The 26988-nt window shown below is 40.5% G+C and overlaps 1 protein-coding gene across 2 annotated transcripts in view; it reads left to right on the top strand.

Annotated features, from left to right (window-relative positions):
• Positions 1-26988, top strand: part of dab1a (DAB adaptor protein 1a) — a 167192-nt gene that overhangs the window by 75843 nt on the left and 64361 nt on the right. Inside the window, exon 2 of one of the 2 annotated variants that reach the window (XM_067513782.1) lies at positions 18774-18830. The gene's annotated coding sequence lies outside the window, so the exon portion shown is untranslated. Of the gene's footprint in view, positions 1-18773; positions 18831-26698; positions 26974-26988 lie in introns of those variants that run through there. The other variant, XM_067513781.1, reaches the window with a different exon arrangement.

The following is a 26988-nucleotide window of genomic DNA, read 5'->3' as shown; positions in this document are numbered from 1 at the left end:
TGTCTCCTCTTCTATTGTTTCATTCTTTCTCATTATGCTTATATTTCAGCATGCACATGCTTTAAGTAGACAGAGATTTCTTAGTTTTCCATCTACTGGTTTCTGTTTTTTCGATGTGGTTGCGGGTCAGAAGGAGAAAACGTGATGAGATATTCCCTAAGTCCAGCCATTATTTTGACTCTGAGCTCAGCCTTTCTGGCTTTGTTGCATATTATTTGAGAGCACAGAGGAATTCCTTGATGCTGCCTGTGCAAATTGGTTTGCCAAATGTTGTACATGTGAAGGAGAAACAGAGAGGGTGAGGAATCAGTGGCAATTAACATCACCTCCTTACACAGACTACTTTAAATCCTTTCACTGTCAGCATAAAAAAATCTCCTTCTCCTGGGCTCTCCAACTCCTTTTTATATCCTCACCAAATATGAGGCTTTGAACTCCCCTGTTGGAGTAGAAAAATGTGGAGGAATCAAACAACTCATGTCTGCACACACTCAGATGCTTGTTAGAGAATTGCTGGTGTCAAGATGCATTAAACAGGTCATACTGAGAGCAGCGTGATGTGGGCTAATTTAAAGCATTAAACCAAACGAACATAAATGTTTTTGCCAAACAGCCTAAAGCCATAGTCAAGAAAGATTAGAGGTAGAGGTTGAAATCTAAAATTGAAACTCACTGTCAGATGTTTCACACTAAAAGCGAAATTATAACACACCAGAAGATGCCGCCTGGTGTACTTAGCCCTTAATTACCCATCTTGTAAAAACCTGATTTGAAATTAACGGTTTGTGGTTGCTGGCAGCCATAATGGCTATCATTAATTCTTGTCTGCTTTGCTGTTGTGGTCCTTCAGCTTCTATTGTCCTTAAAGCTGAGGCTAATATGAAAGTAGTGTATTGGGCTTTCATTCCTGGTCTGTAGCTAATTAGAGCGACAGCAGCTTGTCTGTGTGGTCCAGTGGAGCATGTCTTTGGTTCTGTCCAAACCTGACCCTGCTGCTGCTCCCTCGCCTCCCGCTAAAAGCTCTGCAACCATAGCTACCACTCTGCGCTTTACTGGCAAGCCTCATCTGTGGACGACTGTGTCAGTTATGAGGGGCCCTTAGGGCCTTGGTGACCTACCATGCAGAAGATTTGTTATAAGCTTTCAAAGTGAATTTCTTGCAATGTGTTTGTGTGCTTGCGCAAGTTAGGGGACAGCCCAGGCCCGACATGGTTTTTCCATTGGCCAGACAAAGTGTGCTGATCACCAAAAGTCAATAGAACCTAATAGAGCAGGGGTTAGTCACAAATCTCCTCGCTTTTAGAGAAGGTGGAGAATGGGAGAGAACAAAGCAAAAGAATGGCAGGTTTATAAACTGCTACAAGCCTTGTCATCCTTGTCAGAAAAGAAAACATGGAAAAGTGATGGCAAAAAGCAGGGACAGAAAGAAAGAGATGACTGTGAAATAGTTTTGAAATGCCAGCGCGAAGTGAGCAAATGGTAAACTGAAATACATTTAAGTCTAGTTTATTGAAGTGGTGGATTTGAGGCACTGGCAGAGTTCCCTTTCAACCTGCAGCACTGCTGGATCACAGGCACAGACTCCCTGGGGAGCTACACTTTACCAAACACACTACTCAGCTATGGATCGAAATAGAAAATGAAGGATTTTTTATCCCATAACAAAACGGCTTTTTTAAGACGAATGTCTCTTTGTGCATCTTAAATTTGTGTGTCTCTTTGTTGTGGGTTTCATAGGTCAGATATGTCAGACGAAAAGTCCATGTTGCACGGTACTACATCTTACAGTACATCAAACAGCCACACATTGCTTTTGCATTTAGTCCTGAATTATACATTGTTTCAAACTAAACGTACAATTTTTAAATACACTCATTCTTTTTTGTTTAGTCTTACATGTACATGCACTGCATTGCGTCTGTGTAAAGTAGCTGATAGAGAGATGTACAGGATTTCAACCTGTTCAAGCAGATGATGATAACTACAACTCTGTGTGAACAGCTGTCAGAATATGGGGAATCTGTGGGGGAAACTCACACCCACCCTCAATTACAGGTTCACACTGACAGCCAGCCTCTCTGCTCATCAGCCAGCCAGCCCACCTAGTCAACATCCAAGCCAGACTCTCCTACGCCTGCTCCCACTACCTTCATGTCTGAGTTCCCCCCCATATAGTTTCCAGTTAACCTTTGCTGTTGGGGTTGAAACAGGCTGGTCGAGTATTTGGGAGTAGTTTACAGTTTAGAGTGAGACAGAAAGAAAGGACAGAGAGGGTTACAGTATGACATACACATACAATACAAGCCCCCTGGGCAGGAGTCAAGTTGTAGACATTGTGGTTACATGACATTTTCTTTATCCCTTCACGCTCTAAATGCGTGAATGTTGTGTTATGTTTATTAAATTTTTGGTGCTACTAAAAAAAATGAACACAATTTGGCCTCTGAGTATGTAAATATTCAAAATGTGCTGTGTGTGAACATATGCAAATTTTGCATTGATTCTTTCCAAAATGAGATGTTATTCTCCCTTAAAAAGTTCATGTGTAAGTAGCACTTGCTTTGCTTGTGTGTTGTTGTCACAATTAAGATAAAGTAATAGCACGTCACACATCAAGAGCTCATGTAGCCATGTCGCGTTCCAGATTCAAAGAAGCACATGCAAGGCTTGTGTACATATTTTGCATGGTGCAATTACCTAATTGTGCCAACACATGACAATGATCAATAAAAGCTTACAGTACATTCAACTCTACATGCATTTAAACAGATATTTGGTCTGTGTCGGAACAATGCAAGTGATAAGTCAACAGAATAGAATTCAGAAAACTGAGCTGAAGGAAAAGATTTTTGTTTGTTAAAAGGTTATTATGTTTTTAATACAACTCTGTTCAATACAACACCCCCCACCCACAAACCTCAAATGAAAATGATAAAACCTTTGTGAATTTGGCATTAGAACCTCGTCTCCCAATCCTCTGTGCGATAGTCCTGATACTATAACCCTTTCCAGCTCCTCCAGGATGCTTTGATTGTGTTGAGCTTGGGAGGTACCAGTAGGTAACAAATGGACGGCAGGGAGGAGGAAAGGGGGGTGTTACCTGTGATTAGTAAAACATGGTTAACACAGCTTGGCTCTCATCACATTCCTCTCATATAGTTGGTATTTTAGCCCTAGATAAAAGAAACTAACCCATGCATAATACTTTTTTGAAATATTGGAAATATCCTGATTCCTTTCCCCTCTTATTCCTCTGCTCGTGCTTTCTTGTCTTTTGTTACTTTTTGTCTCCGTCTGTCACCATGCTCTCTGTCTTCTGTTTCCCTGAAGCCCTAATCAAGGCTCTAAGATGAGGCACACAGAGACAGAAAGAAGAGAGCACAGGCTCCCAGTATGTTCACTAATAGGGCAGAGGTTGGAGTCTGTCAGCTGTGGCCATAAAGACTTTGGTGCTGTGGCTCTGACAGCACACAGCTTCTTCTGAGTAACCAGGAGACCCAAGTGCTAATTCAGGCGGCGCTGCATGGTCACAGGCTAACTGCTAACTATAGAGCTGTTTGGGCGAGTCAGAGGCCCCAGGAGAAGATTTCAGAACAAAACCATTTTTATTTAAAAAAAAAAACATAATTATAATGAATATAGAAATCCACATTTATTCTTCGAAAAAAATGATTTGACATTATACAGTCATCTTTCCTGGAACTTATTCTCCCATCAGTTCTCCTCTCTTTACTTTAACTTAAGCTCAGGTAATTTGAATATGTAGATGTGCAGTATGAATGATTAATTAGGATATTGCAGAGGGATCCAGAGTGCTATACCTTTTCCATGTGGATATTTAATGACTACAGCAAATTTGCATAGATCTTAACCTTATCTCACTAGTGTAAACTAAACCACATGGTGCAATGTCCACTTTTAATTTATACTCAGGCCAAGGAAAGGATCAAATGAGCCTAAATTATCAATGTAAAGCTGTTGGTATTCTACTCCATAATACAGTGACAGCTTTGTCATTGCAAGTCTACTAAACTATCCATAGCCCAAATATTTAAGTCACCATGGGATTGTTTGGGGAATGATGAGGTCAACAAACGTGTTAGCTGATGTGTTTGTCAAGCTTACAGCCTGACAAGTTACATATGTTACACACATGGGGTCAGTGTGATCGATCACTTTTCAAGCCCTGAGCAGTTTGAATTTCTCTCCACTCTAATTGGACACAGGAGACTCTCAGAGGCAAAAGGACCTGAGATATGATCACACCGCCTTTTTTTTTCATAGAAGCAAAACAGATCGCATCCCTGCACACTTGATGAGTGTTTTTTCACTTTGCAAAAGCAATGGGAGACTGCAAGACAAAACTACTTGTGATTCTCCTATGAAAAAAAAACGTTCTCAGTAATCATTTTCCCATTAGGTATTTCGTCAAGCTCCATGAGAGGTTGGAGCGTTTTACTCATAATTAATAATGTTGATGTTCAGTGTCTTCTGTTTGCTGCAGGAGCAGAAACAATTGTCATTTAGTAAAGAGGAACCGTGTGTTAGATGTTTAATTTCAGACCACTGGAAGACAACGCCTTCCTGACAGCCCACCCCTCCTGTTTCAGTGGAGCTGCAGAAGAATATGCAGGAAGTCTGTAATTGAAATGTAGTCAGCAAAGATTTTTTTGCTGTTAAGTTGAATTTGATAACCTCCAAACTGCGTGCAGATTTGCATATTTTTAATTAAATGTCTGGGTGTGATTTCTTTTTTTATGTAGGTTATCTAAGCTAACTTGTCATTTCCTATATTGTGACACAAACTAATCGATGTTTGCCTTGATTTGTCACGATGTGTTTCTTTTTACTCATTATTTAGGGTATGATTTGCATCATGTTTTCTGCTTCATCAACTGCTAGTCTCTGTGTGTGTGTGTGTGTGCGTGCGTGTGTGTGTGTGTGTGTGTGTGTGTGTGTGTGTTCGCGCCCTGTGGTGACTGTGTTTCAATCACATGTGCCTGTTATACGCAGAAAATTTACATACCTTCTCTAAGCAAACGTTTCTCTCTGCATATTGTTTCCTTGACCAATCACACCTTTGCAGAATGGTTGCCATGACAGCCTCATAGCCTCAGCCTCTGCAGGGCTGCTGTAGGTAGGTGTTTGGGTCTTGCAATGTTTATACTTGCACTCTTTTTCTGTGTTTCTGCCATGAACACACAGCCACCGAAAGGAAACAGCACTGATAAGAGTTCAGTTTAGTCTTGTGGGGGTGCTGGTGTTATCTATGTGTGTTGGGCAACACAGCCAAGGTACAACAGAAAATATTCCTTGGAAATTTTCCCCAGCTTATTGATGGAGAAGCAGCATAAGCATTGGTCTCTGATAATTTTTAATCAATATCGCATAAGCTTCATTCCACATCTAGGACATACAGTAGCTAGGGCATCTGTTTCACAACTGTTTTCTGTTATCACCCCAAATGAAGTGAACTCTAGGTGACTGTGTGTGCATGTGTAAGAAAGCCTGCCTTTTTTGTGTGTCTACTCTGTATATGTTTATGATTGTATTCATGTACGTGTGATTGAGTTGAATGAACTAGTGCCAGAGGCTGAGTATGGGGTGGAGGTGGGGGCACATCTTTTTTTCATTCTATTTTTTACCCAGCCTCATAAATGTCAAATGTGAGTTGAGGAAATGATGCTTGTTTATATCGTTTAGATTCCTCTCACATTCATTCCCAAGATCTGCAGCTTTCCTTGCTCTAATTTGCTTCGCAAATAGACATGGACACTAGTGGTGGTACATACGAGTGCTCAATACATACACACACACATATGGATGTCAAAAAGAATTGTTCTGTTTCCATTTTCAAGGCTGAGGGGTAAAGTAGCTGAAAGACAAATATCTAATCACAAATACATAGGAACACAGTATACCACTACCCAAACACGCAGGTCAGTGAGTGAGAGTGTAGGTATGGTAGGAATTTACAACGACATTGTAGGTCCAGTAAGAGTTGCAGAGGAAAGGAAGTGCACTGGAGAATGGGGAGGTGTGGGCCATCTAGGGTCAATTAGTATTCATAAAACACAAATGAATCTATAGCTGCGGTCTAATACCAATTATTTTTGATCACCTAATCAATTAGAGATGGTTAGAGTTACTGTAGCTAAATAGAAAATTAACTGCGATGTTCACCATTGGCATTGAGATGACTTTTCATCAGTCGCTACATTGGACATATTAATTTCCTCATCAAGGTGGAGAATGGAAGAATATTCACCTGCCTGGTCAGAAATGGCCACTCCCAAATACACACATGCAGCCACACACACAGTTATTACAGGCCCTTTATTAAATATCCCTCTGGCCCCTTAATAGACAAATGGCATCTGATTCTATCAAGGAGAGTATAGAGAAAGGGAGAGCGAGGGAGGGGAGAAAATTAACGGAGTCCTCTGTGGCAGAGAGACTATGCAGCACAGAGAGACAGCGTAAATGAGTAATTCAGAATTGATTGATTGTACAAGAGAGTGAGAAATGGAGAATGGGGGAGAGTGTGCAAAAGAGGGAGAGATATAGAGAGCTAGAGAAAGATAAAAAAGACCATAGATTGCAAAAAAGGAAGATTGGAAGATTGGAAGTGAGGGGAAGAAAATGGAAGGTAGAGATGTGATAGATAGAAGGATTCAGACAAGAGAAAGATGGAGTGGAAGTCACTCCCCAAACCTTTGCTGTTTGTTATTAAGCTAACACTCCTGTTTACTCTACAGTATGTGTGGTGTTACTGCATCTTTTTCCATTCCACCCCTAACCTAGTTTCATTTCAGCCATCGGCTACTGCTTGTGAAATGGGAGTGGCACCAATATCTAGACAAGCCCAGAGAGGGGGAAGCCCAGTGTTTAGTATTCCCCAAGTGTAGGATGTGGACAGACACAGGATTGTCTGGTGGGGTTATGGAGATGGTTTCCGAAGGAATGAGGCTTTGACTTTGGTAAAACCAAACACTTCTGCTTCGTGTGCTGCAGCACGTGACTTCAAACATCGTGACACTTGTCTCCTGTTTAATATGATGATATTGTATATCACTCTGCTTCGGATGACATTTATTGGCAAAAAAGCAGCATTTACAGTCTCCAATCCCTGTAGTGCACTGCATTTATTCTCCACCATTTTACTTTAGTGTCCATAGATTGAGTTTTGTGTAAATCAACCCACTGTATAGTTCAGGCAAATGTTTCACAATGCAATGAAAAAAACAGTAAATATTACGTTCTGCTAACAGTCCCACCATGTAATGCTCTGCAGTTTACTGGAGAGAAAATGATCACAGAGTGGCTCTACAGCTGATAGAAATGAGACAAATTGACAATAAATATTATGTGCTTTATCTAATTTCTCTATGCAGTGTGCTGAGTGTAAATTATATGGGGAGAAGTGTATGAGATGGTGATTTTGGAAACCTGCGTAGTTTTAATAACCCCTTCAATAACTTCTCTGTTAACAGGTTGCTAGTGATTCAGCTTACAGAGGGTTGGTGAACTCACTGTCATCTAATTAAACACCCGCTGACTGTTATGAATTTCATCCCTATACTGGGTCTGCATTGGTGAGTGCTAGATGTTTAAAGTACCAATTGCATTATGAAGTAGGATCCAGTAAAGCCTGGGGTGACATACAGATACTGATGTCTGAAGGCTTTTTTACACCCAACCAGTGCAGGAAACCATTAATTTTATAACTGAATTTATGCTGCAAAGTAATTTACTATGTAAAAACAGTATGTGCTAGCATTAATTTGCAATATGAACTGATGCTGCATTGTGTTGCAGCAAAAGTTAAATCAGGTTCAACTGTTTTTCTTTTTTGGCAGCCCTCTGAGACGGTGACCTGTTTAAGCCAACTCAGCAGTTCCACTCAAATACATTTTTTGTGCAGTGTGGTTCATGTGAACACATATTATTATATCAGATATCCTCAGTGTCAATATTTTGTGTAGGCAGTAAACAGTTAATGGCGACAGCGACTCTCCCTCCAGGTGGCTGCGTAATGTGCAACACATATGGATCGATTCTCCACTCATACTACATGTGTGTGGATCACTCCCAGACATGCATTGGTATGAATTCATCTTCATTCTTGCAGATTTAATTCTCTCTGCCCTACATGTCTTGCCCTCTCTCTAATTTGTCTCTCTCCACCTTCCTCTCCACATCCGCCCCCTTCCTTCGTGTCTTTAAGGCCAATGACCCAGACAGGCTCACACAATGCAGTATTGATGTGGACGGTTAGTTAGCTCTTCCTCCACATATAGTCATTCCTGTCTAATTAGTGTTGAAGTATAAGAGCCTGTCACTGTGTGTGTCTATGTGCGCGCGCGTGTGTGCATATGAGATATGTATGTGTGTACATTTGTGTTAGCCTCTGCTCTCCTATCTCAAAGCTCTCATTAACCAAGCTTTGTTTGCCTTAGCTTCATTATCATTCCCATGACAGCAGCTGTTTCCTCTGCACTAGGCTAAATGCTAGGCTAAATAATAGCCATAAGAAGTCAATCTGCCCCTTTTCATTAACATTAGCCTGTTTACATTGTCTAAGTGTTTGTAAGTGCAGTGACACAGCTTCCCCTGATAGCTCTTTGGCAGTGGGTCCACATAGAGTGTTTACCTGTTCTGCTTCAAAATGGTGTGAGACAAATCATCTCTTCTGCTGAATATGTTAGTCCTCTCAGTCACCTCTGGGTGAATCTACTTGTCTGTGCCCATGAGGAGCCCTGGCTACTCTATTAACATCAAGACAGTATCTGCACAGACATGTTTCCTCCTGGTGCACTCGCCAATATCTCTCCCTGGCCATAATGCAGAGAGAAGACTGAAAAATAGGAATGGATGAGAGATGGATCCAGAAAGCTGCTGATCCTGACCAGGGGGAGGATGAGACAGAACAAGCCAACACGTGGAAAATGGATGAATAAAGCAGGAAGGATAGAAAGAGACACATGACATTGTTTTAGGGGAACTAGTATATGTTCCTCATTAAGATGAGGCTGTAATGTAGTGGGGGCATGTAAAGGAGATGGAAACACCCGAGGTGTCAGCAGGACCGAAGAGTGCAACACCCAACCATCTGTAATGATTACCATGGAGACCATCTAGCAGTATGATGAGTAGGAGAGTATGTTAAGCATGCTCCCAGAGGCTTTACAGGCCAGTTTCTTGATATCCATCCATACTCTCCCTCCTCCTAGTAACACACAAGCCCCCACACAAACTACAAACACAAGCTACACATGACAACTCTCCCATTAAATATGTTGTGTTCTTCACATTTAACCTTTACTACTATGCTGGTACATGAATATTACTATTTCATCATTTTAGATTGCAGCACTGCCTTTTATGCAGCCATTAATTGTTCTATTGAGTGTAGCATAAATCATATAGTATTTTTATAGTATATATAGTATTGTACTTGCTTTTGTTCAGTTGTCTTGTAATGGAGTTAAGGACAGCCTCCACGTACAGTACATCATGATGGCTCCGAAGCTTTTAAGCCATGCTACGTTATGGACCAAATTGACATCTTAAATGAACCCGTCTGTTAGTGGAGCTAGGACATAAGGAGTTTGAAGTCAGTTTTATGCTTTTCCCACATAACACCACCCAGAACTACAGTACTGTGTTTATTTCTGTGGGCCTGAGTTATGTTTTTACTGTGTGATTTGTAATATATTTGGAAAGTTATCAGGGCAGCAATTTTCTCAACAGTACGAACCTACACGGTACAGTTTACATGGTATTTTACCTGCTATGCATGACTGAATGGACTTGAATAGCCAACACACTAGATTGCACCATAGGGCAAATTTGTGCCAGAATTACCTTTTTGCCTGGTTACCCTTTGTTGCCTTGTTTCATAAAGCTCTTTGTGTTCTTTCTGCAAACACATTCTCGGTTATTTTGCAGGCTGTGTTTTATTGACAAGGCTTTGTCTGTTCAGCTAAAAGACGGAATGCTTATGAGCTTAGTTCAGAATCAAAGAGATGAGGCATCTTTCTAGAGTCATTATTTTGTTTACCAGTATTTCAAATTAAGAGTCAGAAATCTGCTGTAGAAGAGACATAGGCTCAGTCATTCACAATGTAATGCAGCCACAAGGCAGGTATTTTAAGTTAGGTCAGTTCTTTCTCTCCCCTGTGTCCGATTTTACTCAGACTGAGAGAGGTGAGCAGATGTAATTATGAAGAAAGCTGTCATACTTTCTATCCTTCCTTCCTCATCCTCCTCTTCCTCTCCCTACCCCCTCTACTTTCTCTTTATCACCCTTCACTCTCTCTAATCCACCCACTGACCCTGCCTATCAGTGGACCTAGTGCTTACATATCCTTGCACAAGCTGAAGTGGTCATTATTCACAGCTCAGTCCAGGGCTGTTTGCTTTAAAAAAAAAAAAACTAACATGGATTCAGAACGGCAGTTAGCATTGTGTATAGTAATGCTACTGTGTTTCAAGTGTTAACCCATCTAATGCACAGCACCTCTCTAGGACCCTACAGTTAGACCTGAAAAAATACTCCTAAATTGACATTCATTTTTATCCTGCATTCAGTTCCCATCTAGGCTTGAAGTAGAAAGCACAGTGTCATAGATTTGAGTAAGGAAATTAATAGAAAACCATTAGCTTTTTTCATTTTTTTCTTTTCTGTCATCTTGTCCCCCACTCTACATCCCCGCTTCATGTAGTCTTTATATCAGTATCAGCTTGGCCTTTTGGTCCACAATACATCCCCAAGGAGCCATTCACTAAATGGAAAACCCCTCTCACTGATAGATTTACACACAAACACACACACACACACACACACACACAAACACACAGCACAAAGTGGCAATATAATAATGTTATTTCAACAACATGGCCAGTGACCCCTCTAAAAAGGATCCCTACTGTGGCTGTATATACATAACCTTAATAATTCACTCACACATTCCTCTCAAACACACAGATACACACACAAAGAAAAGGTCTAAATAATTTACAGAGAGACGTCTAGCCCCCAGCATGAATAAGTAAGTGGCAGCCCACTGGCCGATTGCGGCCCTCTCGCGGCTCTTCTCTGACTGCGTACACAGTTTAATCAGCTCATAAATATTGCATTGCTTACTTTCTTGATAGTCCCACTAATACTGTATTCAATTTTGTTTTCGATTAACTACCACTTAGCCAGTATACAAATTGTGGTGTTAAGAGACAGATTGGAGCGACTTTTCAACATGCATTTGAACAATGGAAATGAAAGGAAATGCAGATGTTTTATTCATTGCTGCTGTAATTAGATATTAACCTACAGTATGTTGCTCTTATCTCCTGATTTGTTTTGTCCTTTTAGACTAAATGCTAGTTCCTTTCCTGTCCTCCTTGTAAGGCATTTATTGTAACAACTGTAAAGGTTTAGTCAAATTTTGTGTTGTGTTTTTTTAGACTAAACTCCAAGTGATGACAAAGTTATTGTAGTGATTCCTATGTTAGCAAAGATAGTACAGTTTTGATTACTAAGTGGAACTGTATTGGGTAGCAATGTAAACTACAGTTTAAGATAGTTAATATACAGCAGTGTCTCACATATTTTCTATTTTTAAAATTTAAGGTAAACACAAACTAGGCAAATGCAGTTAATTTTAAATACAAAAATAAAAGATCACAAGCTCGTCCCTTCAGGGGTCGCCACAGAGCAACGTGTTCCGCACGTTGAAGTAACATGAGTTTTGACATGCCCTGTGGGATGCAATTTAGCCATATGCTAAAATTCATTGGCAAATACATGTTGAATGCTCTGGTGAAAATCTGTGACTGTGAATTAAAAAGCCTGATTAGTAATTGAAATAACTGAGCAAACAAGTAGCTCATCTTAAGTTAATGAGAAAGACCTGTCACATTATTTTCACTTTCAGCATTTCACTGGCTCTTGCCTCCTCCTTAGCCTCCTTGACTTACATGCTTGTTCTTCATCCTGACCTGGCATCCTGGTAGCTTTAATAGTCAGAAGGTGATCCTTTTTGCAGCAGCACAGATCATGGCAGATTATTCCAGCCTTTGGAAAGAGGAGGGTGAGCAGAAGCACAGAATCAACAGAAAGAACAGGATTTCTTTTCCACTGTGTCCCTCTCTTTCTTTCCCTCTCTCTGTCATGCACACACACACACACACACACACACACAAACACGCAGACCTTTCTCTTGCACGTCATCTCTCTCAGCAGGGAATTGTTCTGTTCTCCAGCAGTTATCTCTTTGGCTCTGTGAGTGTCATTTCGTTAGTAATTAAACTATCTGTTAAATCAAAGATGCAGCGCTTTAGGAGGCAGGCTCTTCTCGTCATCCTTGGCTCCCTTTTGCAGCAGAAGCTTTGGGTGCTAGTGGGATAAAATGTACTGAATATTTAGACCAGAGAGAGCTTCTGTACAGGCCAAGTATACATGTTCAACAATGGCCCACAACATTTAAAACATCTGCCTAAAATTGTGTAGCTGGCTATATGGCTCTGACTACTGAGCCAACAACTCCACTAGCCCTCTCAAGGTGTCAGGAGCATCTTTTTGGTTCTGTATGTTTTGAAGTTGTTTATGGATGGGACCCCCATAATGCATTCGGGTTCCTCTCTTCTTTAGGTTAACAACATATGCACCACATAATGTAACAGAAAATGTAAATCACAGCATGTCATCCTCTTTCGCTTCTCCATGGTGCAGTTGTGATGCCCATGTGCCCATTGTTGTAGGTTTCAGTTGCCAGGGGTCAGCATGGGCATTCTGGTCAGTGGCCATGTAGTCCCATACCGAGCAAGTTGCCTTTTTACAACCAATGCACATAAAACAATCCACAAGACCTGCCGCTTTGGAAACGCTCTGACCCAGTCACATAGCATCTTTAATCCTGCTCTTTACAAAGTCACTTAAATCCTGCCCATTTTCCTCCATATAGCACTTTATTTCTACTGACTGTCCACTTGCTGCCAAATATATCACTTTGACAGTTAACAAGACAATCAATGTTATTTGCTTCACCTGTCAGTAGTTTCAGTATTGTGGATGATCATTGTATGTTTGATGGTTATAATAAGTATACTATTATATAACTATTGAGTGAACCGTCGCTGCAAAAGGTATAAAGAGAGATGTGTAGACAGAGGACAATAAGAGTAAAGAAAGGTAAAAGGAGAGAGAAAGTGAAATAGCGCAAAATGCAAAGTGCTGGGTGCTGCATGTTGGCGGGTATCAGGGGGAGTATTTAGTGGCCGGGAGCCAGTATGAGTGAGATGAGGGGAGGTGAGTCTGCAGAGCCAATAAATTGCAGGCCTTCAAGCCCCACTTTACATTAATGGAATGTGCTGCGCTGCTCTCTCTAGTCGGCCGCTGAGATTAAAGAGTAGGGAAATGGCTGTGGACAGGCTTTCCCCAGCTTGGGCTCTCTGTGTGATGTGGGCCTTCAGAAACCCCATGGTGCACAGGACCACAAAACAACATCTGCAATACTGCGCAAGGAGGTCCACACTGTGACTTGTTGTTGTAAAATTTATCCCAACAAAACCTGCAAGGTGCCTTTGCTGTGTGATCACAAGATTCTACTGTAGTGCTGCAAGTGCTGCAGTGTCACTATTTTCTTCTAAAAGAATAATGTAAAATCCTCACTTGGATTGTTTATGTGATTTACTGTATTAAAGATCAGTTTCTAGGAAAGTCTAGCTGGATACAGTGTGGTATTCTGAAGAGTTCTTACAGATTATGTGGGATAAAGTGTGCAAGTATGAGAGAATGGCTGAAGCATATCCACCTAAACCCTGCTCTCTTTCACAGCCCCTAAACCCATTACCCCATGATTCATCTCTCAATTGAACCGTGCCACTGTTGTGTTTCTGCCTGTCTCCTGGTGGTTTTACACTTGTTTGATGGAATCAAATGCATCTGTGTAGAATCAATTAAAACGCCGTTGCCTTTCTTAACTACTTCTCATTGCTTGCATGTCTCCTGCCAGTCTTTTAAAGTGATTACACACAATTATTTCAATTAGATGTCAGGAAGTAGTACCATCATCATCAGACAGTAATCAGGTTGTGCTGGTGCAGGGGGAGACAGAAAGCGACATTCTCCCTCAATTCCTTTTATTAAAGATGGAGGAGAACATTGCTGAGCATTTTGGCTGCTCTTTTTTTATTTTCCACATATTTTTTCCAAAAGTGGCACACTTTTAGACATGCAGGAAAATACACTGTTTGTACCCCCTGCAAGCTGTTCTCATCCTACTAATGAATGAAATCCATTTCTGGCTTTCTTTCTGTGAGACGGGTGCAGATGAAGGATTGAGTGAGACACAAAGGACGAGCAGGCCTCCTGTGGTCTCCTGGACAGAGTCAAATAGAGCGGGAAGAGGGAGAGAGACATGGAGAGAGATTATACAGACAGCCTTCTGGCTATACTTTACAGTCGGGAGCAGTTATTCCAATACTCGATTAAATTCCCACTGTTTCACAGAGAATTTCAAATGTAATTGAATTTGATGCTAGTGTAAAGAATGACATTGATACTTGAACCACAGTAATCACTTCCTTGATTGCTACACCGTGCATAGTTAATTATAATAGGCCAACTGGAATAAAATGAACAAACATGAAAAAAAAACATCGTTACAACTTACTATCTTTACGTTGTCACATGTATATTGGCAGGAGTTTAGGAGCTGTGCTGTGTGTGACTGGTCACTGGTCTGTGATTGTGTTGGGTCTCCAGTATACTGTCTATGAGGAGCAGAATATGCTATAGGGGCTCCCAGGGGACTAAAGTATGGCAACAAAGTTAGTGCAGTAGCTGGCTTAGTGCTGTAATAACAGAGGCATTGCGGGAGGAGACACACACAGCATAATGAACAACTTACTGGCCACTGCAGCACACAATGCACACACACTTACACCCAGACAACGCACATAAAGGATATTTGTTTTCTCTCATTTTTCCTTAGATGGCATTACTTTCACAAAATGTCATAATTGATACGTGCACGCGCAAAATAAATATTATGAGGCAACCCAGCCCTCTGCAGCACATGCCTGGTTGCTCTTAGCCGAGGCCACGCTGACTGCATGTCTTACAGCAGCATCAGTATGCTACTGGCATGCTCCTGTGTCTACACCACTCTCCTCTCCCTCTCTCCTTCCATCTCTCCTTTATGCCTCCCTCTTTATGCCTTACCTCTATCACTATCTCCATACTTTTTTGCCTGTGGTGCTCCCTCCATTGCTGATTCCTTCTTTTTTTAGTTTAAAGCAGAACCAGATTTGGGCCAGTCATTACAGAGTGCTGTGTTCTCACATCTTTAATGTTGTCCACTTCCTTGTCTTTTCGTTGGATCATGTATTATTCTTATACTCCTTCAGTATTGCACTTCTCCTTTCATTTCCTTCTCACTGGTCTCAGATCTTCATCATGTCACCACGGGTTTTCTGGCCCAAGTGGGAGCAGCATGCTAGGCTAATTATACCATTAGGATCCAGCCATATTGGCTAATGTTGTTTTCTGCCCCCTTTTTCTGTTGTATTGTATAACCAAGGGACGGGCCCATTAATTGCCCTACTGATGACTGTCATCATCCACACCCCTGAATGTCCGACACAGAGGGGTAGAGCATCTGTGCGTGCGTGTGTGTGTCTGTTTGTGTGGGTGTAGGTCTCTGCGGGTGTCTGATGGGAGGGTGCTCAAGTGTGGAGGACTCATCATGGGTTATTAGGAGCATGCAGGGGGGCCATCAAGCGTGAGAGAGAGAGAGATAGAGGTGGAGAGGAGATAAAGAGAGAGAAAGATGAGTGAGAGAGAGTCATTCTTAAAGCAAAGTAGTGCTAGTCTCCCAAAAGTGTGGATTTGAAAGCACCTCATTGAGTTTCTCCTCCACCCCTATGGTTTCTCATTATGGTTTTTAGGCATTTTGGCCACAAATGAATGATATTCACATTTTGACAGAAACATAACTTTATAAAGTTTGGGGATTCAAATTAAAGTTGTTTAAAAGTTCCCAACCTTAAGGCCCAGCTTTAGGTCAAGATCTTCACATTCAGGATCCTATAGTTCCCATAATAATGATGTCTGTAGACTTTGTGTCACTGCTTGCCTGTAGTGGGAAGCACCCACATTTGTAATGCTGTACTTTTGTATTGCAGGCTTTCAGTCATAAATATGTATTCTCAAAGCCTGTGCTAAGATACAGTAGTTGCCCCACTGTTATTATTATGACATCATCATCGTGGTTTTCTCAGGTGCAAACTCTTTCCCAATAAGGGATTATACACTGTACCACTTTGACTAGTACACAAAACAACTTCTGACATTGCCTAGAGAATCAGATCTGGACATCGTCTGTTGTTGTAGATTGTTTGAGGAACAAGCATTATTACATGAGAAGAAATTCAGTTTAATTTCAGAAAAAAGTTTCTCCCGGTCAGAGCATGCAGGAGGCACGACATGACACAGAAAGTATGTTGCACTGATGGCACTGGGGTTTTAGTTTGTTCACAGCACATTGAAGCAATGCCAGTCATCATAGAATATTTCAACATGCCCACCTGCTTTCTCTAAATCCTATGGATATTATGAGCTCATTCTAACATAACCTGAACTTGGTACCAGGCTGCTCACAGAGTCTGGGTAATGTTTGGGCCTTTTCTCTTTAACATTTGCATTCTCACATACAGCTACTTCATGTTAGGGGATTGATTGCAGTGCATGTATGTAACCTGCTAAAAATAACTCAAATGAAGTGCTCATTTAAACAAGGTTCAATGTACTTTTTGAAGTCTTTCATTTAAATACATGTATTATTTTTAAATTATGGTTGAATTGTTTGCAGGATAAATAAGCGGTATCTTGTGGCATATAGGTTACAAATTGGCAGCAAACTGTTCTTACAGCACACACTGGTCTCACTCATTAACCTCTGTTAATTTTCTCCAAAGCATCCTCACACTACATGCAGGCAGATATGGATAAAGGATAAGAATCTAGACAGCCTCATATACCATGATTAATTAATTTCATATTCTGCTAGCCTAGGATGAATGTTAAGTTAATATTTAATATTTCTACACTTTTACACATGATTGCAACATGATTATAAGAGGGACACATAGTGGATGTGTGTGTGTGTTTGGGAGCTGAGAGAGAGGGCAGAGTGTGAAGTAGAGGGGGGTGAGATCACACATTTTGTAAATTGCACTGTTAGTACTGTTTATGCTTACCTGCAATGCTAATGTGATGCTCAAGGAATTGAAACAGAAAACTAAATTAGATTGAAAGAGACAATTAAAGAGAGAGCAGGCGACTGGAGCAGTAGAGGACTCGGAGGAGAAGCCACAACAATACCATATGGCTTTGTGTGGTGGGTGAAATGTGTGTCGACACAGTTTGTTAAATAAACACCTCTAGTTTTATTTAGATTTTGTGTATAAAATAGTATAAAACACTACAATGAGTAACAGCATATTGTTTGTAGTATAGATTACTTTACCCACTGAAACCTGGCAGAGTAAAGGAGAACAGATAAAGATTCCATATCACATGATCACAACCCTAAAATGGTTATTATTGCCCATGTTTTTCCTTCATTAGTAGAGCCGTTAATAGACCCGCTGTGAGGTCATGGGGTATTAATGGTGTGAATTACAATAATTTACCAGATTCACAAAGCAACAGAGACCCTTGATAATCTTCATGATATCATAGTAAAACACACCGCCCCCCACAATTTCCCTTCCTTGGAGAGCTTATGTGGTAATTACACTTGTGTGAAGATGCACGTAAACATCTCTGCGGATTTAAATAAAGGAGGGCGTTATGGTCGTGGAGGCTGGCAGAGGAGTTGAAGTGCACATCACAAGTTGCACATACCACATTGGCAACACAATGATTTTCTTGGGGAGACATGTTGGAAACAGTGCAACTGAACTGGACATTACCTCGTGGGGTGGTCACCACAACATCTCCACATGTGAACATGCTGTTGCAGTAGTGTGAAGGTGCATGATATGAACTATAAGTCCTAGAAGTAAATGAGAGACCAGGCCAGTCATCTCCACCTTGTGACTTATTTCCTCCCCTCCCATCACAACTCTCTACAGCTCTCCTCCTCCGTCATTCGCATTCCTACTGCTGCTAATGAGCTTATTCTGAATCATACATTATATCTGCAGCTGTACCTTTTTCTCAGTACATTGTAGCTTGGCTTCTTTTTCTTCACCAGAAAAAAAGAGAGAACTATTGGTTCCCTCCATTGCTCCAATTAGATGCTCCTCTATTCATTCTTCTGTCATTCCTTTCTCCTGTCTCTATCCTCTTGTTTCTCATCTGCCAGTGTTGGAAGCAGGTTGTAAAACAGGCTGCCTCATCGAAATGGAGACGAGCCCCCCGGCCACCATAGTTTTGTTACTGAGGCAGAGTCACATAACCCTCTTTATTCTCTGTGTGTATGTGTGTGTGTGTGTGGCCCTGTGTGTGCGCCTATGTGTCTATATGTGTGTTTTGAAGTCGTGTGTGACATTAGCCTCACAGTCACAGGTAATGATCTCATCTCCCCGCTGGTGACTAGAAGCACATACAGAATTACACAGACACACACACACTGTGAGAGGGAAAGATGGGAGCAGAGATTGGTATTGTAATGGTACTCTAATGGGCTGCCTGACAAGTGCTTTTTCTTAATGCTATACCCCCCCCACCCCTTCCCCTCTTCCTCTCTTGCTCTCTCCTCCAGGTGAATTTTCCTTCTCTGAGGAGCAGTGACATGGACACCAAGTGTGGTGGCATCCAGGTATGCATTCAATTTTGATAACTCTCTAACAGCATTTAATGAATAATGTTGCCCTGTCATCACCTCATCAACTACTTGTTGATTGTTGTGCTAGTTATCAGTTGTTCAGCTCCCGCTCCACAAAATCTATGGCTGTTTTTTAAGCCACTTCCTATGTACGATTTTATGCTTTTTTCCCAGAGTGTTCAAATTCTCAGTAATAAATGTGCTACGTATTTTTATCTGTAATTTCCACAGGGGAATTATTAAAATAGTGGACATGACATGTACAAACCCAGATTGGTTTTGTGGCATTTTATATGCCAAAATTAAAATAGACAATCTGCTGCTCAGTGGTGATGCAAAAAGATACGTATTTGCATTCATTCACTTTAAAGTAGTGTCTATTTCTGTGTGTAGCAAATATTGAATGAGGATTTTTGATAAGTAGATCAGTTGACATACAAGTAGTGACTGAATAAATTGAACAGATTTAATTTAAATCTTAAAACATGTGTCCCAAATATAAATGGAGACAGAAAAGAAATTGAAATAGAAAATAAAGTCACTCAAGATATACAGCAGCCATCCCCGTACATGATGTTAATCGCACAAAACAAAAGTGAGACAACAGCATAACAATGCCACAACAATCCAGGAGGTGCTGAGGCAACATACAGCAACAGGAGACGAGTGCTGCAGACTCAGCTCCACATAAGTTGAACTGAACCTGTTGAAAATGAATGAACCAACAAACAGTAAAAACCGTCCCACTAGGGCACAATTTTTGATAAAACCTGCTGATTTTGTATCAGGCCCTGCTTTTAAAAAAAGTATTTTGGCATGGAAAAATTAAAGCCTATCTTCAACATTTTGAAAGTACATTGTGACGGGAACGAGAGCATTTGTCTTTAAGTCCTTCAGCCTGCTCAGCTGATGCTAAATCGAGTCAAATCAAATCAGATTTTATGGTTTTAGTTTGAAAAGCTAAACTTGCTATTTGCTTAGCTTTGAGGCCGTCCACCTGCTATCAGATCTGTGTGATGTTTTTTAGCTATGAGCAGCCTCTCCACCCCACAGACATACTATGATGCTCTTACATTCCTGGCTCTCATTTTTCTATTTATACCCACTGAGATGAGCAATGAGCCCCAGGCAGCCCTCACTCACCAACCTGAACACACGTAAACACGCACAACACCGAAACACACTTTCTCTATCACTCTCTCAGTCACTCGCACGCACAAACGCACGCTGCGAGTTAAGTCTGAGGTGGAGGTTACAGCGTTTCATCAGCAGCGTGTCTGACCATATGAACTAATGTAATGCAGTTAGCTGCATTGTCAAGCCTCGGAAAGCACACAGAGGACTGGGGTTCCTGTTGTGTCCTTCCTTTGAGCTACACGCTATCAAAGAAAGATTCCACTGTAAAAAAAACAGCAACGTTTGCTATTACTGTAATATTGCTCCTTCTAAGTTAACAAACATGACGAACATGAAGATGTGATAAACAAGAGTTGTTTGGCAGAGCCAGGAGACTCATCCTAAAGCAACTGTGTGACAGTAATTGGGGTGATTTGATGAGGCTGTGAGCTTTCCATTTGTCAGGTCTTGTCAGAGCAATATAATTAAGTATATTTTTGAAATCTAAAAGCTCAAGTTTTATATGAATCCATAAAGACACTCAACTTTATTTAGAATCCCCACCAAAGAACCCGAGAGAGTGAGTGCACAGGTCAACAGTGGTACCACATGAGAGATCAGTTTTGAAGTGCATTTTTAAGCTTTAATTAACTCCAGCAATCAAAACACAATTAGAAATGAGCTGTTAACCTCCATGTTTTTGTGATATGATAAGGTGAGGTTATTACAATAAATACATGCCTGCACCTGTGCACCTACACTTATCCAAATACATACACACACACAAACACACACAGACAAGGAGAGAAAGTGGGCTGGAGTACTACAGTGTAACTGGAACCACTTAAAAATAAATGAAGACAACCTCCATGAGAAACAGCCCAACCTGCATTATTTACAATATTGAGAATACACTGAAAGTATGTCAACTTGACTTGCTCCACCTCCTCTGCCCTCTTTTCCCCTTTCCCCTCCTCACAGTACTACCCTCACTCCCCCGTCCTCCCAGCCACACATACTGTACAGAGTGATTCACATAGTTCACCAGAGGTGGAGTGGGGTCAATATCATAACTCTCCAGTTCTGTGGAGCAGAGGGTAATCAGGAGGATTATAGTGCACAGCAAATTCTCTTATCAACACAAAGTGTAAACTCAAGTATGATTTTTTTTTATTTGATTTTTGCACACTTCATGCTTTTCTTCATAGATAAGTATAAATGTCCTGGTTCTCTGCAGTAAGACTTTATCTCTGGGGGCAAACAGGTAGTTTGAACACATGCTTTGTTAGGCTTTAGATTTTAGGAGATATGTGTAGAAGTAGCTGTTTCAAAAGCACACATTCAATTTTGCTCAATGTCCATTTCTATGAAATATTAGGTTTACAGCTATATGCGCCACAAGAGGATGAAAGAAATGTCTGTTTATAGAGTTCCAACATTTATATTTACACATTATTCATTTTTATGGCTGAAAATTGATACTCTTGACCACAACAGGGCAAGGGTCAGCATGGTCCCTCTGAGGAGTCCACGGCTACACTGAGACTGAACGCAGAATTGGTAAATACTAAACTAAAAGTGAAAGCATTGGCCCTAAAATATTCTTGTACCACGTCAAATCTTTTACTCAAGTAAAAGTGCTAAGCAGATCAGCTACATTTTACTTCAATTAAAAAGAAAAAGTACTTAACCGTAATTAATACAAATAGGGGTCAAAGATCCCTGTTGGTAAAGCTGGTTTTAACCACTTTATGTGCTCACAGTGGTTAACCCATAAGGATACATCAGCATTTATTAGTTCATATTATTTTTATAAAAACATCATATTTTTATATTAAATCCACCACGTGGTGTTATTGTAGTAGCTGATTAGTGTAAGTTTACATCTGTTTTTTTTTTTAACAAGAAAGCCCCATAAAAGATGGTGATGGTGACCTGTTGATGGTCGACGAGGGAACATTAAAAACAGTGTTTTATGCACAAACAACACTATTATCTACAGCGTAGAGGCTAGAAAAGAACTGGAACTCTTATTTGGCCCTCATAGCCCGTGTGCTGCTGTTCAAACCAGTAAATGCTTTACAGTTTGAACTATATGAACACAGAATTAAAGGCTTTGCAACATGATTTAGAATGATACATGATGCACGTGTTGTGCAAAAATCTAATTATAGGTTTTGGGAATATACTTAATCTTCATCAGCTCCAACTGCTCTGTTCATGATCCTGCACAGTGACAGAGGTGAAAACAGAAAATTGTCAGTACTATACTAATGTATATATATATAATATAATGTGACCATATTTTATGATCTTGGCACAAGTAAAAATCTCATTTCGAAAAAAAGTGGGATTGTTTTAAAAAATGTTAATTAAAAGACAATAGAATAAATTGCTGAGGCAACATTGCAGATTGCAGATGCAAAGATAGCATATCAAATGCTGAAACTGAGAAATTCTTCTCACTTCCCAAGCACTTAGTGTGTTGTTAAAAGAAAAGGTGAAGTGTGTCTCTGCCATCAAATTCAAAATAATTGAAAAAAACAAAACAATTCTCTAATATTTACAGTATTTCATATGTTGTCATCATGCCAGTTAAAAAAATGGTTTGGAATGATTTGCAAATCATTATCGTCATTATCGTCTCATTTTTACCCCAATTCCCCAACATATCTGCAAATGAGGTTTGTAAATAGTGTAGCCTAACAATATTTGGATGCAGTCTTACTATTGGATGGATGGATAACAAAATATTGCATAAAAAGTTTATTTACCAAATTTATGACATCTTCACTTTTGTAACACTAAAACATTTTTCATTCATTGAATAATTGCTACTGCCTTTGCTGTTTGATAAAGCCATACATTATTCCTCTTTGAAGCACGTGCAAAATAAAATTGTAAAGGGCAAATAGAAATGAAGTAAATTATTTTCTTTGGGGGGATCAGCATTTGCTAATGTTGCTGCTAAAATTATCATCGCCAACCTCCTGTCACCTTCAGTAAGGCCCTGTTACTCTTTATATACTAATAGAGTCCTTGTAATTACTTTTTAGGCAAAAATATGCTTCCATAATGATATGTTGCACATTCAAAAAAAAAAAACACTAGAATAAGATTAATGTGTTTGCATATTTGTTTTCCTTATTTAAGTCACCAACATAATTGCCTTTCTTTGTTAAACACATGTCAAACCACAGCTGACTATGGGCTGTGGCAAGTGACTGCTGTTGATATCTTATATAAAACCAGGGAATTGGGATCAATGCAGCATCAAATTACTATGAATATGTCAAAAATTATTTTTTTAAAAATTTAAACTAAAACTAATGTGGAAGCTTTATCAATTCTACAGTTTTTATGAGCAATTCAGGATGCCAGCACCGAGTTCAGTCAGTTCAGACAAACACAGGGGACTTAGATATCAGACACCCTTTACCGGTCTTTACCGAGCTGATCGGTGTGATGTGTGTGAGCATGTTCCCCTGCTTGCATATGCATGAAACCGGTTAATGAAATATGATGGATTCCCCCGGAGGTAAAAAAAAAAAAAAAAAAACCCTCAAAGTTATCTCTCCTCATCTTCACATACTTTTACTCTCTTCACATCTGTCAGGTCCTTGATATCCTGATACATCTGAGTTATTGAGAAGCGGCAGACTTTGATAGCTACGGTTAAGCTGTGATATTTTGTCTTTAAAGAGGGGTCTAGCATCATAACGCTGCTCCATCTGCTTCCCCTCTATCGCTTTTATTCACTTCTGTGACATTCATACATGCACATGTGACACCCTAAGCGAGACAGACCAATGTACATTTGTGTGTGTGTGTTTGACTCAAAGCTAATCTCATTCCAGTCAAGATGTTGCTCTAATTCACCTCCAGACATATTGATGCTTTTTCAGGCAAGATGTCATTTACATGCATCAACTTATATCAGATTACAATGTCGCGACTGCAGCAGGACATATTTGAATGCATTATGGTGGAATGACATCTGTTTGTTGTAAGCTTTTAAAAAATTGCAACAACCTTTGTTTTCATTTGAATGCAAAGATGCAGCAGCCTTGAGATACAAATATTCTTGCTGTTAGTGACACTGAACAAAACCCTTTTTGGTGTTTGTTAAATAATATATCTACTGCAATGTATCTCAGTCAACCAAAACAAACCTTTAATGCAAGGACTGCTAATCACACCTTTGGGATGGCATGCAATCATGTTATGCATAGCACTGTGTAGCTGAATATCTGACAATGTGAGATAGTGGAAAAGTAAACACAACATAATTATAGGAAGTGAATGAAGAGATTAACTAATTATATTTTTAATAATTCTATATATATTATATATAACAAGGTCCCAGAACCCATCTAACCTATGAGATGCTTTGTCTGTTTTTGTGCACCTTATTAAAATCTTCTACTTGATCCCTTCATTTCTTCTCCCATTGTTCAGTTGCCCTGAATTTTACCCTGAATCTGATGTATGTAGAATTTAAAGGTTGTTTTTCAACATGGTTCATGGTTTAAGGTTTTAAGACAGCTTACTGTAGGTCCAGTGATGTCCCGGCTGTCATAGACCATCCCACTGTACTGCCCCGCAACTACAGTAGTTAAGCAGTCCAGAGCTGTGCTCAGGCAATTAGAGAGCTGCCTTTGTTGCCTTTAACGAGTTTGACCTGTTTTGCTGATAATCCGCATAAATTTCCATTCTTTCTCATCCTCTGTTTTTCTCTCTTGTCCTACTGTTTCTTTTTTTCACCCCTTGTTTCTCTTTCCCTTTCTTTGTATGAATTAGAGGAATCCTAATCCTGTGAAGCAATGTTTTGTGTGAACAGTAAACGAGAATCTTCACAGTGTCACTGGAGATCATATCAATCTAGACATTGCCATGGATCGGACATGGACCCAAAAAGAGACACATGTTATATGTCTGTAGAAAACACTATGTGTTTCAGTGTGGGATTACACAAATATGTCTGTTCAGGTGTGTTTCAATGTAATTGCTGTGTGTGTGTGTGTGTGTGTGTGTGTGTGTGTGTGTGTGTGTGTGTGTGTGTGTGTGCATGTGTGTGTGCACATACATGCGAGAGAGACATAGGAGTGGGAGAAAAGAGAGAAAGTGAGCTGCTGGCTTGCCAACACAAGCATCCAGGAGTTATCTGTTCAGCCGAGCTGAGAAAGACAGAGACTGTGAGAGAGACCGAGAGAGGGAGAAAGGAGGGAGATATGGCAAAAAAAAAAGGGCAGAGATACTGAAAGTGTGGAAGGGAGATAGATGAGAGGGCTTTGCATAGATAGAGAGGCTAAACTACATCTATACTTAGGTAGGAAAACATGATGAAAGTAGAGAGCGGTTGAGGGAGGAACAACGGGGACACTGGTGGGCAGCGTGGACTGATGAGTGGAGAAAGAAATGAGGAGTTTACACGGAAATGTGGAGGAAATAGAGAAATAACTTAAATGCTGAAATTCACAGTGTAGATGGATTTGTGAATGGATGCTATGGATGTGACCCTGTCAACTTTCAGAAAAGTTAAACCACCCCTCCCAACATTTCCCTAACATCCTGAAATGCCCTTTACTATCAAATGTAACCGAGGATGAACTCATGGTGACTTTAGTTTATGACTAAATTAATTGAACTGTGTTAAATAATGTACCAAGACCACTACCACAATACCATATTCCTTGCATCCTCCATATATCACATATATCACATTTCATATATCTCACCACATCAGCCTTCTGTTTCTACCAGCTTTAACAACGAACCTGTCTCTCTGTATGAAAAAAGACGTTTAGGTGGAAGACGCTGTGTGTCCAACAGTTTTTGCAGGGATCAGAAGAATTATGTCAACGCTGCTGCTTCTGCACCACAGCAGAACTCCACACCTGGAGAGGAGGATGATCTGACTCAAGAAGTGCTTGAGAAACAGAGAAGGTGTGGATTAAGAGGTCAAGCTGTACAAGGTTAAGGCTTAAGGGAGAAGCATGAACTGGGCAAAATACTATGTGATCTAACTATGATTTAGTACTGCTACTTTCAAAAGTCCATTTGTTTAAAGAAGCAAGAGCTTCTATCTGGCAGCCTCTAAAATACAGCATCTTCCTTTTCTTTTTAAAAGAATTCTTCGTAGTTCCAAAAACTTGAAGTGGTCTCCCACTCTCAGAGCGAAGAAGGTTAGACACCCTGGTGAGTTTGCCAAGTGAGTGACTCACATACAGTACACGTACACTCGATTCAGACTGCACGACTTAACCGGGCTGGTTGACTAATCAATAACCCGTTCTGAGAAACTGGGTGAATGTCACAGCGTGATGACTGTTCGTGACGATGTGTTGTTTTTGTATCATCATTTGTATGTGTAAAAAGAGTGATGATGGTGAACTTTGGGACAGTAAACTCATTCCTACACAGTCTCAAATCTACGTCGACCACTGTGAAAAACAGTGAAGCACAAGTCCTTCCACAATTTTATCTCCAACTTAAATCCACCCATCAACCCCCCTCCCCATCCTCCTTTCATCTTTGCCTTCTCATTATAGTTTTGTTAATATACATTTTCTAAATCCTTCACCACCCAGTGGTTTTCTTCTTCCTCTCCTCTTCACCCCCACTCCTTGAAAGCTGGAAATCAGGACAGTTCAGCAGTGGAGGGGTTAAGACGAACCGGCCTTGTGATTGGCTGCCGGTCGGCGGTCTGAACCAGCCTACAGAAAAGAGGTAACCAGGCAACCTCAGAGAGGGAGCGAGAGGGAGAGGAAAGAAGAGGGGGCAGAGGAGTGTGGAGGAAAAAAAAAAACGCGCTGAAAGAAGCCTGGTTTAGTTTTGTGAGGATTGTGGAAAAAGATGTAACGGAGCTTGCGAAGCGCTCTCCCGGGGATGGAAAACTGGATTACTCTTCCTGCTGAAACACACTGTGGATGTCTGAATAAACCAGGGGGAGACACGCGGGAGTGAATGGATTCTAAAGCCTTTTCACAAAATGGGAAGTAACTGTGCTCATAGTGCAAAGGTGAGTGTCAGTGCA

This window comes from Channa argus, chromosome 8 (assembly GCF_033026475.1).
Source record: "Channa argus isolate prfri chromosome 8, Channa argus male v1.0, whole genome shotgun sequence".
Taxonomy (NCBI): Eukaryota; Metazoa; Chordata; class Actinopteri; order Anabantiformes; family Channidae; genus Channa; species Channa argus.
This window is presented reverse-complemented; position numbering and strand designations above follow the sequence as displayed.